We start from the raw sequence: 13,686 nt of genomic DNA, 5'->3' as shown, positions 1-13,686 counted from the left end.
AACTTCAAAATCTGTGGAGAAATTTTAGATTTTTCAAATGTAAAATTTGGTTTGAAATAGAATGAGTAAGAAGAGTACCAGTAAACAATGAAGCCAATTGAAAGATTGACTTCTTGATCAGCAAATGTTCTTTGAGTACCTGTCAGGTATGAGGTATATAGTGTTAGGAACTTGGAATATAGCAATGAATAAAACAGATGGATCCTACAGCCTAGAATCAACCAAAGGTCAATCAATGTAGTAACACTTAGTCAATAATCTGAGATTTCTCCTCAGATTACAGAAATCTTGTCGGGGTAAAATTTAACACTGAAGTGAACACGTTATTTTGAGTAGCTTTTTTGCAAAATGATTTAGGAATCTCTGTCTTGATAAGGTAGTGCTTCAGCCACACTATTATAGTAATAATTGAGCACTTTTTCCCATTTTCCAGTGTATAAGTAAAAGTAGCTTTTAGCATTCCCTTTGAATAGTAAATATACCTGTTGATTATTATATATAAACCTTTCTGCATTAGGAAATTGAATTGGCTACTTTTCATAATCTAATTGAGATTTAGTTACTTAAGAAATAAAAGACATTTTTATTCAGGTTCAAAATTTGAGGTAAAATTGATTGGGCTTGTTTCTTATACTTACTCTATTATCTTATCATTACCCTCCATAATTATTATGTTTATTACAAGTGTTTTTAAAATAAATATCCTTAAATCTTAAGACTCAGGCCTTGAATTTTAAAAGCCAAGTGTATTTCCTTTTACCATATAATATATTTGCATTTAATCTTAGTATTCTGTTTATTTACTTTTTGTATAGTGTATTTGGATATAGTCTTTTTATGTGTTGATATTTGGCAGTTTTTAATTTCCTGATTTAACTGTGCTCAAGTCATTAAAGTTTTCTACTAGATCACTTGTTTGGTGGCTTAAAAAGCAATATGTAACCTTCTGCTTGGGGATACTGTGATCCAAGAATTCAGGTTTTAAATATTTGACAGTATTCCAATTTAGAAGTTAGTAAACTTAATGCAAAAAGTAAATAAAGTTGCAGCCATTTTTAAGAATGGCTACCTACTTTAAGGTAGTTAGACCTGAAATTTTTTAATTTGTTACCTATAGATTAACGTCTATAAACATTCACAACAAGAAGCAAAAACAGCTTCTTTATAAACATATATGATTCTTGAATTTTTTAAATGTGGACAGTGGCCAACTGTGAGTTAAAAGAAGGAGGAGCTGTGATTGACGGGTTTAGGTTAGATAGAGGTGGCAGATTGGTAATGTACTTTCCCATCACAGGCTAGGAGAATTCTAAGGTTTTGAAGGCAGAGCCCTGTAGGGGAGGAAAAATAATCCCTTTACCCTTCTGAGTTCTTGGCTGAGATCCCTGTAATAAAAGACAGATTAACAAGAGGAAAACAAATACAAGTTTATTAACAAGTATACCTCCTGGTGTACATAGGAGGTACCCAGGGGAAAAATGAGCTGATCTCCAAGGTGGTTTAGAGTGTGGGCTTAAATAGCATCTTCAGCTAAAGACAAAGAAGAAAATGAGGGTGGGGAGGCCAGTTGTGGGGGGTCACCAGGAAAATCATGACAAACAAGAGGTCTGTTACACGGATATAGGTTAGTGCCTGCTCCACTGAGAAGATTCTCTTGGAGTAAACTTTGTGATTTAGAGCAGCCCTCCTTCTCTTCCTGGTAGTGAGAAGGAAGACACCCTTGCAAATGGAGAGTTCTTCTGTTCAATATTATGTAACAACCTAAATGGGAAAAAAATAGACACATGTATATGTATAACTGAATCACTTTGCTGTACACCTGAAACTATCATGACATGGTTAATCAACTATGCTCCAATATAAAATAAAGAGTTTTTTAAAAATGTAAATTTCCCTTACTGAAGGGTAACTTCTACTTTCAGAGCTTCTCTTGAGTCTGCTATTTCTCAGTCATTTAAAAAATAATCCTTATGCCAAAGAAGCATATTTTAGGGTAGCATATTCTGCTACCCTTCAGTCACCAAAATCTGATCTATCAAGGATATGAGCCTGTGTGAGAACCAGCCCCTTTAACACCTAAGCAGTAATGTAGGATTATTATGAAGTTTAGAGCAAGGTGAGTTGGAGAATCCTGAAATGGAATCTTTTTAGTCAGCTGGACTCCTCACAGCTTCGTATTTTAATTCCTAAAAGTTGATTTCGTAGAGAGAGATGCATTAGAGAGATTGGGTCTGTAAATTGCGTTAATACTCAAACAAGAATTTTATTCAGTGTAGTGCTTATTAACTAAAACTTTTTGCAGCCTTTCCTAAAGTAGCTAGATCTATAATTTTTAAATTTATTTGTTAAATGTATATTAATTGAACTGTCTACAGACATTCACAGTTAGCAAGGAGAATAGTTGGGCTTATTTTTCAGGCTGGATATTATTTATAGTCAAACTCCTGAATAGGATGAATTCCAGAAATTTGAATATAACTTGGTGATTTGGAGTTTCAAATTCATAGTCACAGAGATGATATTCTGAATGTTGGTTTGATTTACCAGGCTAGCCCACAGAAGCTTTCTTATTGTTTTTTAGTCTGTAATATATTCAAATACCCAAGTCCTGGCAACTGAAGAAGAAAATTGACTCGCCAGGTGGAAGCTCTCAGGATTTAGGCAACTGGCTCAGCAGAAGTTCAGGTAGGAGGCCCAAAGCAATCATGGTAGGGAATGATTCAGAGTGATGTGAGTGGTTATGTATTTGCAGGTGGTATTTTTGGCAGAATGGAAAAAAAGTTCAGAATGACACAATGAGTGTTCGTAGATAGATAGCCCTTAAGTCAGAGACTGCCCGCTTCATATACTTACCCCTCATGGACTTACCCCCATGGACTTCATTGTTTAGTTCATGGACCTAGTAATTTGATATATGGTCTTATGAACATAATATACATGTTGCAAGCATAGAGTCTCTATTTCCTTGTTCCTCATCTTCTTAAGTACTTCAGAACAAACAAAAGTGAAATAAATATTGATAGCAAATTTTTACTCTTGATTTTCTTGGTCTTTAAACTTTACTGGATCATAGCATGTTTTGCATCATATAAAGTTCAGTTTTCATTTTAGACTTCTGTGATTGAACTCTGTATTTAAGAAATCTTTGTGTTGTTTTATTTGTAGTTAGTACTCTGTGTGCGCATGTGCACCCAAAGGAGGTGTAACTTGAAATAAGTTTGTCTTCTGAGAGTTAATTATAAACCTATATAGTGAATCAAAAGAGAGCTTTTCAAAATCATCAGAAAGAAGACTGACTTTATGGACAGAGTAAGATGAATATTACTCTTTTAAAGTAATCATTTTTGAAGAAAGATTGAGTCAATTTCTTTTTTTATAAATTTATTTTTGGCTGCGTTGGGTCTTTGTTGCTGCGCGCAGCTTTCTCTAGTTGCGGCGAGCAGGGGCTACTCTTCATTGCGGTGCGCAGGCTTGCAGTGGCTTCTCTTGTTGCGGAGCACGGGCTCTAGGTGTACAGGCTTCAGTAGTTGTGGCACACGGGCTCTAGAGTGCAGGCTTAGTAGTTGTGGCGCATGAGCTTAGTTGCTCTGCTGCATGTGGGATCTTCCCAGAGCAGAGCTCAAACCCGTGTCCCCTGCATTGGCAGGCAGATTTTTAACCACTGCGCCACCAGGGAAGCCCCAACTTCTTTTTTTTTTTATTTTTTATTTTATATTGGAGTATAGTTGATAAACAATGTTGTGTTAGTTTCAGGTGTACAGCAAAGTGATTCAGTTATACATATACATGTATCTATTTTTCAGATTCTTTTCCCATTTAGCTTATTACAGAATATTGAGCAGAGTTCCCTGTGCTATACAGTAGGTCCTTGTTGGTTATCTACTTTAAATACAGCAGTGTGTACATGTCAATCCCTAAGATTGAGTCAATTTCAAAGCGAACTTGTGCTGTAATAAAAGTGAGGGAAAAGGATCTCATCTTCTGTGCTGTCGGTGGGAGAGTGTATCTTATCTGCTTACTTGGATGTTGAAGAAAAGTTGCAGCAGACAGTCAGTGCTTGATTCCAATGCACACATGTAGTCTTCTAATGACCTGGCTTTCCTCCGTGTAGCATGTTTGCAAGAAAGTACGTATTTTCTCCCTCTGTAATTACTGTCTGGCTTTCCAGGCAGTTGTGGGTCTCATTTTAAGTTATAAACTTGCTTTCTGCCTTACATACTACATTTTCTTGGTTTTAAGACCACCCCCCCCACCCCCACCCACGCCCCCGGCACTCCAACACACACATTTTAATCTTTCTGAATTCAGGAGGCTTTCTGAAATTGGCATGTCTCTTATAATTAAGGTTAAAAAATATATTTGTCAATTACGGAGCAGAATTTTAAATAAGGAGGGTAGTTATCATTGCCTGAGTTTGTGTGACCTTTGCCTTCTGTGGAAGATATCTACTGTCTGATTTGATGACTCTGTTCATCTATTTGCATTAATTTTTGTGGTTGAGTTTTAACCACAAAATGTGGATTCCTAATAGTGGTTTTATTTATTTTTTAAAATAAATTTATTTATTTATTTATTTATGGTTGTGTTGGGTCTTTGTTGCTGCACGCAGGCTTTCTCTAGTTGTGGCGAGTGGGGTCGTTGCGGTGTGCAGACTTATTGCAGTGACTTCTCTTGTTTCAGAACACGGGCTCTAGGCGCGTGGGCTTCAGTAGTTGTGGCTCACGGGCTCAGTAGTCGTGGCTCACGGGCTCTAGAGCACAGGCTCAGTAGTTGTAGCTCACGGGCTTAGTTGCTCTGCGGCATGTGGGATCTTCCCGGACCAGGGCTTGAACCCGTGTCCCCTGCATTGGCAGGCGGATTCCTAACTACTGAGCCACCAGGGAAGCCCAAAATGTTTGTTTTTAAATCATTAAAATCATTAATAAATGAATAGGAAGTAAGTAAAAAGATATATTGTGAATAAGATGAAAATTGAACTCTTTAGACATTAGTCACTGAAATTAAAATCTCAACTGATAGGTTAAGCAGCAGATTAGACAGAGCTGCAAGGAGAATCAGTAAAGTATAAGATGGATCTGAGGAAATTACACAGAGTGTAATAGAGAGGTACGTGGCATGGAGCCTGTAACAAAAGATCCACCATACATACAGTAATCTCCTAAAAAGAGATGGAATTGACTTCTGGTTTCCAGTTCCACATGTAAGAAGTCTGGAAGTAGCCACTCAGTCCTAAAAACAAGTAAAAAACCAAACAGACTGAAAAATCAACAACTCTTCTTAGATCCATAACAGATGGGAAGACACAGGGCAAACCACTGCCCCCGCAGATTGTGGAGACAGGCAAATACAGAGAGTCACGGGTTTCAGCTTACTGCAGCAGACTCAGTGGGAATCAGTGCCAGGGTAAGGAAAACCTGGACTGTAATTGTTGAATTGCTGGGGGCTTAGTGTGGACAAATCTGAGAGTTTAAAAACTTCAGGGAGATCCCCACAATATTTTAAGATTTACCACTAGGAGCTGAACCAGGTTCCCATGGTAAATGTCAGAGAAAAATACCCTTCTCCTTCTGGCAGGGGGAAGGGAAAATGAACTATCTTGAAATATACCAGAGGACTCTTAAAAAGGTTTGCCTCAAGGGAAGCTTGTTAACCAGAGCCTAACTGACCTGGGAGAAGGGTAATACTCAACTTGGGCCCACTCTGGCCATCCTGTTCTACCTAATGGGGGAGAAGAAATCCTGAGAAACACTTGTTTTTTTGTTTGTTTGGTTTTTTTGTTTTCTTAAATTTTTATTGGAGTATAGTTGATTTATAATGTTGTGTTAGTTTCAGGTGTACAGCAAAGTGAATCAGTTATACATATATCCACTCTTTTTTTTAGATTCTTTTCCCATACAGGTCATTACAGAGTATTGAGTAGAGTTCCCTGTGCTACACAGTAGGTCCTTGTTAGTTATCTATTTTATATATGGTAGTGTGTATATGTCAGTCCCAATATCCCGATTTATCCCCTTACCCCCTGGTAGCCATAAGTTTGTATTCTACATCTACGGCTCTACTTCTGTTTTGTAAGTAAGTTCATTTGTACCCATTTTTTAGATTCCACATATAAGCGATATCATATGATATTTGTCTTTCTCTGTCTGACTTCACTCAGTATGACAATCTCTAGGTCCATCCGTGTTGCAGCAAATGGCATTATTTTGGTCTTTTTTTTATGGCTGAGTAATATTCCATTGTATATATGTACCACATCTTCTTTATTCATTCCTCTGTTCTTGAACATTGAGGTTGCTTCCATGTCCTGGCTATTGTAAATAGTACTGCAGTGAACGTTGGGGTGCATGCATGTATCTTTTCGAATTATGATTTTCTGCAGGTATATGCTGAGGAGTGGGGATTACTGGGTCACATGGTAGTTCTGTTTCTAGTTTTTTAAGGAACCTCCATACTGTTCTCTGTAGTGGCTGTACCAGTTTACATTCCCACCAACAGTGTAAGAGGGATCCCTTTTCTCCACACCCTCTTCAGCATTTATTGTTTGTAGATTTTTTTGATGATGGCCATTCTGACTGATGTGAGGTGATACCTCATTGCAGTTTTGATTTGCTTTTCCCTAATAATTAGTGATGTTGAGCATCTATTCATGTGCTTTTTGGCCATCTGTATGTCTTCTTTGGAGAGATGTCTAGTTAGGTCTTCTGCCCATTTTTTGATTGGGTTGTTTGTTTTTTTTAATATTGAGCTGCATGAGCTGTTTATATATTTTGGAGGTTAACCCTTTGTCTGTTGATTCATTTGCAAATGTTTTCTCCCATTCTGAGGGTTGTCTTTTCATCTTGTTTATAGTTTCCTTTGCTGTGCAAAAGCTTTGAAGTTTCATTAGGTCCCATTTGTTTATTTTTGTTTTTATTTCCATTACTCTAGGAGGTGGGTTAAAAAAGATCTTGCTGTGATTTATGTCAAAGAGTGTTCTTCCTGTGTTTTCCTCTAAGAGTTTTATAGTGTCCAGTCCTACATTTAGGTCTCTAATCCATTTTGAGTTTATTTTTGTGTATGGTGTTAGGGAGTGTTCTAATTTCATTCTTTTACATGTAGCTGTCCAGTTTTCCCAGCACCACTTATTGAAGAGGCTTTCTTCTCCATTGTGTATCCTTTCCTCCTTTGTCATAGATGAGCTGACCATATGTGCATGGGTTTATCTCTGGGCTTTCTGTCCTGTTCCATTGATCTATATTTCTGTTTTCGTGCCAGTACGATATTGTCTTTGATTACTGTAGGTTTGTAGTATAGTCTGAAGTCAGGGAGTCTGATTCCTCCAGCTCCGTTTTTCTCCCTCAAGATTGCTTTGGCTATTCAGGGTCTTTTGTGTCTCCATACAAATTTTAAGATTTTTTGTTCTCGTTCTATAAAAATTGCCATTGGTAATTTGATAGGGATTGCACTGAATCTGTAGATTGCTTTAGGTAGTATAGGCATTCTCACAATATTGATTCTTCCAATCCAAGAACATGGTATATCTCTCCATCTGTTTGTGTCATCTTTGATTTCTTTCATCAGTGTCTTATAGTTTTCTGAATACAGGTCTTTTACGTCCTTAGGTGGATTTATTCCTACGTATTTTATTCTTTTTGTTGCAGTGGTGAATGAGATTGTTTCCTTAATTTCTCTTTCTGATCTTTGATTGCTAGTGTATAGGAATGCAAGAGATTTGTGTGCATTAATTTTGTATCCTGAACCTTTACCAAATTCATTGATTAGCTCTAGTAGTTTTCTGGTGGCATCTTTAGGATTCTCTATGTATAGTATCATGTCATCTGCAAACAGTGACAGTTACACTTTTTCTTTTCCAATTTGTATTACTTTTATTTCTTTTTCTTCTCTGATTGCCATGGCTAGGACTTCCAAAACTATGTTGAATAAGAGTGGCGAGAGTGGACATCCTTGTCTTGTTCCTGATCTTAGAGGAAATGCTTTCAGTTTTTCACCATTGAGAATAATGTTTGCTGTGGATTTGTCATATATGGCCTTTATTATGTTGAGGTATGTTCCCTCTATGCCCACTTTCTGGAGAGTTTTTATCATAAGTGGGTGTTGAATTTTGTCAAAAGCTTTTTCTGCATCTATTGAGATGATCATGTGATTTTTATTCTTCAGTTTGTTAATATGGTGTATCACATTGATTGATTTGCATATATTGAAGAATCCTTGCCTTCCTGGGATAAATCCCACTTGATCATGATGTATGATCCTTTTAATGTGTTGTTGGATTCTGCTTGCTAGTAGTTTGTTGAGGATTTTTGCATCTATATTCATCAGTGATGTTGGTCTGTAATTTTCTTTTTTTGTAGTATCTTTGTCTGGTTTTGGTATCAGGAAGATGGTGGCCTCGTAGAGTGAGTTTGGGTGTGTTTCTTCCTCTGCAATTTTTTGGAAGAGTTTGAGAGGGATGGGTGTTAGCTCTTCTCTAAATGTTTCACAGAATTCACCTGTGAAGCCATCTGGTCCTTTTGTTTGTTGGAAGATTTTTAATCAAAGTTTCAATTTCATTACTTGTGATTGGTCTGTTCATATTTTCTGTTTCTTCCTGGTTCAGTCTTGGAAGGTTATACCGTTCTAAGGATTTGTCCATTTCTTCCAGGTTGTCCATTTTATTGGCATAGAGTTGCTTGTTGTAGTCTCTTAGGATGCTTTGTATTTCTGCGGTGTCCGTTGTAATGTCTCCTTTTTCCTTTCTAATTTTATTGATTTGAGTCCTCTCCCTCTTTTTCTTCATGAGTCTGGCTAATGGTTTATCAATTTTGTTTATCTTCTCAAAGAACCAGCTTTTAGTTTTATTGATCTTTGCTATTGTTTTCTTTGTTTCTATTTCATTTATTTCTGATCTGATCTTTATGATTTCTTTCCTTCTGCTAACTTTGGGTTTTGTTTGTTCTTCTTTCTCTAGTTCCTTTAGGTGTAAGGTTAGATTGTTTATTTGAGATTTTTCTTGTTTCTTGAGGTAGGATTGTATTGCTATAAACTTCCCTCTTAGAACTGCTTTTGCTGCATTCCGTAGGTTTTGGATCACTGTGTTTTTGTTGTCATTTGTCTCTAGGTATTTTTTGATTTCCTCTTTGATTTCTTCAGTGATCTCTTGGTTATTTAGTAACGTATTGTTTAGCCTCCATGTGTTTGTGTTTTTTACGTTTTTTTCTCTGTAATTCATTTCTAATTTCATAGCGTTGTGGTCAGAAAAGATGCTTGATATGATTTCAGTTTTCTTAAATTTACTGAGGCTTGATTTGTGACCCAAGATATGATCTGTCCTGGAGAATGTTCCATGAGCACTTGAGAAGAAAGTGTAATCTGCTATTTTCGGGTGGAATGTCAATATCAATGAAATCTATCTGGTCTGTTGTGTCATTTAAAGCTTGTGTTTCCTTATTAGTTTTTTGTGTGGATGATCTGTCCATTGGTGTAAGTGGGGTGTTAAAGTGCCCCCCCCATTATTGTGTTACTCTCCATTTCCTCTTTTATAGCTGTTAGCATTTGCCTTATGTATTGAGGTGCTCCTATGTTGGGTGCATATATATTTATAATTGTTATATCTTCTTCTTGGATCAATCCCTTGATCATTATGTAGTGTCCTTCCGTGTCTCTTGTAGCATTCTTTATTTTAAAGTCTATTCTATCTGATATGAGTATTGCTACTACAGTTTTCTTTTGATTTCCATTTGTGTAGAATACCTTCTTCCATCCCCTCACTTTCAGTCTGTATGTGTCTCTAGGTCTGAAGTGGGTCTCTTGTAGACAGCATATATATGGGTCTTGTTTTTGTATCCATTCAGTGAGCCTGTGTCTTTTGGTTGGAGCATTTAGTCCATTCACATTAAGGTAATTATTGATATGTCTGTCCCTATTACCATTTTCTTAATTGTTTTCAGTTTGTTTCTGTAGGTCCTTTTCTTCTCTTCTGTTTCCCACTTAAAGAAGTCCCTTTAGCATTTGTTGTAGAGCTGGTTTGGTGGTGCTCAATTCTCTTAGCTTTTGCTTGCCTTTAAAGCTTTTGATTTCTCTGTGGAATCTGAATGAGATCCTTGCTGGGTAGAGTAATCTTGGTTGTAGGTTCTTCCCTTTCATCACTTTAAATATATCATGCCGCTCCCTTCTGGCTTGTAGAGTTTCTGCTGAGAAATCAGCTGTTAACCTTATGGGAGTTCCCTTGTTAGTTATTTGTCATTTTGCCCTTGTTGCTTTTAATAATTTTTCTTTGTCTTTAATTTTTGTCAGTTTGATTACCATGTGTCTCAGCATGTTTCTCCTTGGGTTTATCCTCCCTGGGACTCTGCGCTTCCTGGACTTGGGTGGCTATTTCCTTTCCCGTGTTAGGGAATTTTTCAACTATAATCTCTTCAGATATTTTCTCAGGTCCTTTCTCTCTCTCTTCTCCTTCTGGGACCGCTATAATGTGAATGTTGGTTCATTTAATGTTGTCCCAGAGGTTTCTTAGGCTGTCTTCATTTCTTTTCATTCTTTTTTCTTTATTCTGTTCCACGGCAGTGAATTCCACCATTCTGCCTTCCAGGTCACTTATCCGTTCTTCTGCCTCAGTTATTCTGCTATTGATTCTTTCTAGTGTATTTTTCATTTCAGTTATTGTATCGTTCATCTCTGTTTGTTTGTTCTTTAATTCTTCTAGGCCTTTGTTAAACATTTCTTGCATCTTCTTGATCTTTGCCTCCATTCTTTTTCTGAGGTCCTGGATCATTTTCACTATCATTATTCTGAATTCTTTTTCTGGAAGGTTGCCTATCTCCACTTCATTTAGTTGTTTTTCTGGGGTTTTATCTTGTTCCGTCATCTGATACATAGTCCTCTGCCTTTTCATTTCGTCTGTCTTTCTGTGAATGTGGTTTTTGTTCCACAGGCTGCAGGATTGTAGTTCCACTTCATAAATGTTTATGTCTTGCCTTTTGTTTTCTTCTTTTCATATTACTTTCATAATTTTTTTAAATCATTCCAACATTCAAGGCAAGTTTTCCTGATCATAAGAAATCAGAAGAAACAACACAGAGACATTGAAAAGACTTTTGGAGTGCAAGAAAACCCAGTAAACCTTTAGAGCTGTCCTCAGAGGGAAATGATTTTTTCCTCTGGTCCCAGTTCTTACTTTGGTTGGGATGTGGTATTGGCAGACTCTCATCTTAAAGAAATTCTAATGCAAATTAATAAAATGCATTTCCAAATTTATCTCATTTTTAAGTTTCTTCTATATTAGAGCAAACGTAGGACTCAGCTCAAGTCTATCAACAGTTTTGCCCCTTCGTAAAATATTTTTTATGTATGTACATAGTAAAAGGTAAACTAGTCTATTTAGATATTTAATCTAGACCTTGAAAGGATTAATAAGATTTGGAGAGAAATGCAGGGTGAGCTCAGAAATAACAACTAGGTAGGTATAGTTTGGGGGAGCAGAGCATGATAAAAGGGAATTGTAGGTGAGAAGATAAATTTAGTGCAGTTTTTAAATAAATTATGTGGAATTTGGAAGATTAATCTTGCGTTCATGTGCAGAAATGTTTGTAAGGAAAGTAATTTCTTAAAGACCAGTTTGGAGAGTGGTGTGGTATTTTATGTAGGAAGTGGTTAGATGATATATTACAGGAGAAAGAGACAGATGAAGAAATTGAATTGGGTTTAGTAAGTGCTGGAAATGGGGAGGGAGGTGTCACAGGTGACTTGAGGATTGGCAGTGGAGGACTCAGTTTCGGGTAAAGAGATTGTAAGAGAGTACCTAGCTGCTCTAACTTTGTGCCAGGGATGTTGGTCTTTGCAAAATGTGAAAATTGTGAAATGTGATTTTTTTCAAAGGATTTTTCCGAAATGAGTAAGGGTTAGCGTTAAGGTCACTGAGTATTTTGTTGATTTCAAGAAAGATTTTACAGAGGACTATTGAAGAAATGGCTTGTGAATATTTTTTCAATGACCATTTATTACTTGTATAACTTTTTTTTTTAATGGTTTTTCTCTCTCCTTTAAGCCATCTTGGCCCTGATAACTCAAAACACTGCCCTGCATTTGCCTCAGAGATGGCCTTGAGAAATATCTTCCCAGCTACCGAGTGGTTTGGTTTCAGGGAAGGCAGTATTAATAGAGTGGCTTTGCCTTTTTGGTGAATTGTATTTAACTCTTAACATTTTAACAGTGTATTAAGGTAATAGAACAATAAAAATAATAAAAATATTCTAGGTAGTTTCACTCCTTTGCTATTTAAATATTTATAATATTTATGATTTGCTTGATTTCTTCCATTTTTTGCTGGAATGATTTGGGATCTCTAGGCTTCTTGACCTCTCAATACCTCCTAGATTATTGTTACTTAGGATTCCTTTTATCTTGATTGCTTTAAACTGCATTTCTTGGTATTCAGTTCTTAGACCTTTCCTTGTAATGCTTTTTGGTATGAGAGACCTTTCTGTAGCTGAAAAATCTTTGACACCCAGTACCCAAATCTTGGTTTCTAAATACCATTCTCCTGTAAAAAGAAAACAGGGCTTCTTGGAGAAATGGCTGATTCGAGGGCTGGAGCAGAGAAAATAAAAGCCTGGAGATCTTGTGTTGTCTGAAAGCAAGGAAGTGCTCAAAAATCAAAAAGGTGAGGGCATAGGAGCCAACCTGAATGAGCTCCCAGTGAATAACTTGAGCAAGAAAATTAATATAACATGGTATTGGATTATAACTCAAAGTGTAAAATAAATATATCTGGTTCCATCAATCAGTCAGTAAATTAATACAGAAGAGTAAAAGTTTAACTTGGAAATTAAGCCTAAGAGACATTTCTTTAAAAAAAAAAAAAGTTGTTTTTTTTTAAAAAATTTTAACGTTCCTATTTGTGGTGATTTAAAAGAATTTTTTAATGGGCCATATGTGCTCTCTGATTTTAAGTATCCCCAAGACACACTAAGACATATTCTATATGGCACAGATATAACTTGAAATACGTAATCTTAGTTTATTATCACCATTTCAATAGTGGATGAAAGGGATTTTTAGGGGGATGAGAGCTACTGTTGTAAGCCCCGGCAACAAAAGACTTTATAATTTTCTCTTCCTCAGGTTTTAGAGGGAAAATGCGAGTTAATTTTCTTAGGTTTTATATTGTGGAATTCTCATAGTGAAGGGCTCCTATTATGAAGTCTTACTTTCTAGCTTCAGACATTTTATGTTTATTATATACAGAATACAGATGTGTGAATATAAAGTATAGCCTATTATTCATTAACATAAGACTCAACTGGACTCTACATGTTTTACACTTTATTAAATCTTACTAAGAAAGATGTTCACTGTCTTGCTCAATGCTTTTTTTTTTTTTTTTTAAGATTTTCAGTTTATCTATTAAGGAACATGATTTGTCTCTACATTTGTTTTGATTCATTGAGAACCTATATCTTTAGTGTTAAACTTGTTAAATTTTTGTCTCGTATAGTTTTGCTACTGTTATAGATGACATTTGCTTACCATTTGAATATCAAATTGGTTTTGCTGGTATAAAAAGAAGCCTGGTTGTAGGCGAGTCTTTGGATTTTCTAGATTTATGACTTCATCTGCAAATGAAGATAGTATTTTCAAGTGTTTATGCACACGTTTTGTTTCTTTGTCTTACTGCATTAGTTTGAAGCTTACAAATGATGTTGATAATAG

At 36.2% G+C, this 13,686-nt stretch overlaps 1 protein-coding gene across 1 annotated transcript in view; it reads left to right on the top strand.

The window, feature by feature from the left end:
• Window positions 1-13,686, top strand: part of ZNRF2 (zinc and ring finger 2) — a 94,395-nt gene that overhangs the window by 54,470 nt on the left and 26,239 nt on the right. The window lies entirely within an intron of this gene.

The sequence above is a fragment of the Balaenoptera musculus genome, chromosome 9, assembly GCF_009873245.2.
Source record: "Balaenoptera musculus isolate JJ_BM4_2016_0621 chromosome 9, mBalMus1.pri.v3, whole genome shotgun sequence".
NCBI classification, from domain to species: domain Eukaryota; kingdom Metazoa; phylum Chordata; class Mammalia; order Artiodactyla; family Balaenopteridae; genus Balaenoptera; species Balaenoptera musculus.
Note: the sequence above shows the minus strand (reverse complement) of the source record. Positions and strands in the feature narration are given on the sequence as shown.